The sequence below is a fragment of the Peromyscus eremicus genome, chromosome 1 (assembly GCF_949786415.1).
Source record: "Peromyscus eremicus chromosome 1, PerEre_H2_v1, whole genome shotgun sequence".
Taxonomy (NCBI): Eukaryota; Metazoa; Chordata; class Mammalia; order Rodentia; family Cricetidae; genus Peromyscus; species Peromyscus eremicus.
In genome coordinates this window covers 107,023,735-107,025,548 of record NC_081416.1, presented here as the reverse complement: position 1 = coordinate 107,025,548, position 1,814 = coordinate 107,023,735, and the positions used below count along the sequence as shown (strand labels likewise).

Genomic DNA, 1,814 nt, shown 5'->3' with positions numbered 1-1,814 from the left:
GTATACTTTTTGTGCCTTGATGTGCTGGCTAGTTTTTTTTTTTTTTAATGTCAACTTGAAACAAGCTAAAGTTACTGAAAAGGAGAGAACCTCAATTGAGAAAAATATATCCATAAGATCTAGCCATAAGGCATTTTCTTAATTAGTGATTGAGTGGGGAGAGTCTAGCCTATTGTGTGTGGGACCATCCCTGGGCTGGTGGTTCTGGGTTCTATAAGAAAGCAAGCAAGCTATGGGGAGCAAACCAGTAAACAGCACTCCTCCATGGCCTCTGTATCAGCCCCTGCCTCCAGGTTCCTGATGTGTTTGAGTGTCCAGACTTTCTTTGATGATAAACTGTAATGTGGAAACATGAGCCAAATAAGCCCTTTCTCCCCCAACTTCCTTTTTGGTTGTTGTGTTTTATTGCAACATTAGAAACCCTAACTGAGACAATAGGCATCTCTTGTGGGAGTCCAGCTCCCACCTTTTGAAGGGCTCTTAGGTGGAGGAGAGAGGAATGAGGAAATATCAGATAGAAAGAGAGACCTAGACTATGCAAAGAAAGACAGAAACACAGGATAGCTTTGGGAGGGCCTGGATCAATACTCAATAGCCTCATCCTTTATTCAAAAGGGCTTTTTATAACATGCTAAGGAGAGGGGCAAAAGACCTCCTCCTTGCAAGATTGAAGCATACCACACAGCCAAGTGTAGACCCTTCCAAACACCTGGTAACCACACTCGTGGTCAAATCATCTCCTAATACAGCCATGTATTAGGTGGGTAAAGCAAGCTCAGATTCTCTGACCTTGAATAATTTGGGCCTCCACAATCTCCTTTAAGTTAAGTAAATTTTCTTCTATGATTCTGTTGAAAATATTTTCTGTGCCTTTGACCTGAGTGGTGTTTTCTCCTTCTTCTATTCCTATTGTTAGGCCCCGCCCAGAGTCCTGACGTCATCTTATATAAAGTCCCCTTTAAAAAGAAAACTCCTCCTCCCCCTCCCTCTTTCTCTCTATACCCACAAGGTGTGTACCTCCATGCTCTCTCTCTCTCTCCTTTCTCTCCTTTCTCCCTCCCTCCTTCCCCCAAAATAAACTTTCCACATGGGCATGTGTCTACATGGTGTGAGTGACTTTCCACCGCTCCACATCGCAGCCCACTGCCGTGTCTGCATGGCATGGCTCCCTCACCCACCGAGGCACCTTGGCCCGACCCACCAAAGCCTCTCACGAGCCATATCATAACACCTATTGTTTGTAGATTTTGTGTTTTCATATTGTCCCTGATTTCCTGGAATTTAAAAAGGAAGGTTTAACATTTTATTTGACTGACATATTCATTTCTTCTATCTTGCCGTCAATGCTTGAGATTTTCTCTTCTATCTCTTGTATTCTGTAGGTAAAGACTTGCCTCTGAGGTTCCATTTTGATCTCCTAAATTTTTCATTTCCAGATTTCACTCAGTTTTCTTTATTGATTTTATTTTCACTTTTAAGTATGTAATTGTTTTATAACAATATGGAACACTTCATGAATTTTTGTGTCATCCTTGGGCATGGGCCATGCTAATCTTCTCAGTATCATTCCAGTTTTTGTAAATGTGCTGCATAGCTGTTCTTAAAATAATTTATAAAAAACACCCTAGAAATTAAAAAGGAGCACAAAAGCTTGTCTATAATTCTGCCACCTGTTTATATTGATAATTATCACCTTAATGTCCTTTCTAGACTTTTTTACCTATTATTTTTGCAAGACATGGAATTTAGAAAAATTTACAATAAGTTTTATAGATTAATATATCTAGTGCTTAAAATTATTTTAACTTAAAATT

The 1,814-nt window shown here is 39.7% G+C and overlaps 1 non-coding gene across 1 annotated transcript; it reads right to left on the bottom strand.

The window, feature by feature from the left end:
* Positions 1 to 1,495: 1,495 nt before the first annotated feature.
* On the bottom strand, positions 1,496 to 1,600 carry LOC131902858 (U6 spliceosomal RNA). The gene has a single exon (XR_009377141.1). It is a non-coding gene; the product is annotated as a U6 spliceosomal RNA (small nuclear RNA).
* Positions 1,601 to 1,814: the final 214 nt, after the last annotated feature.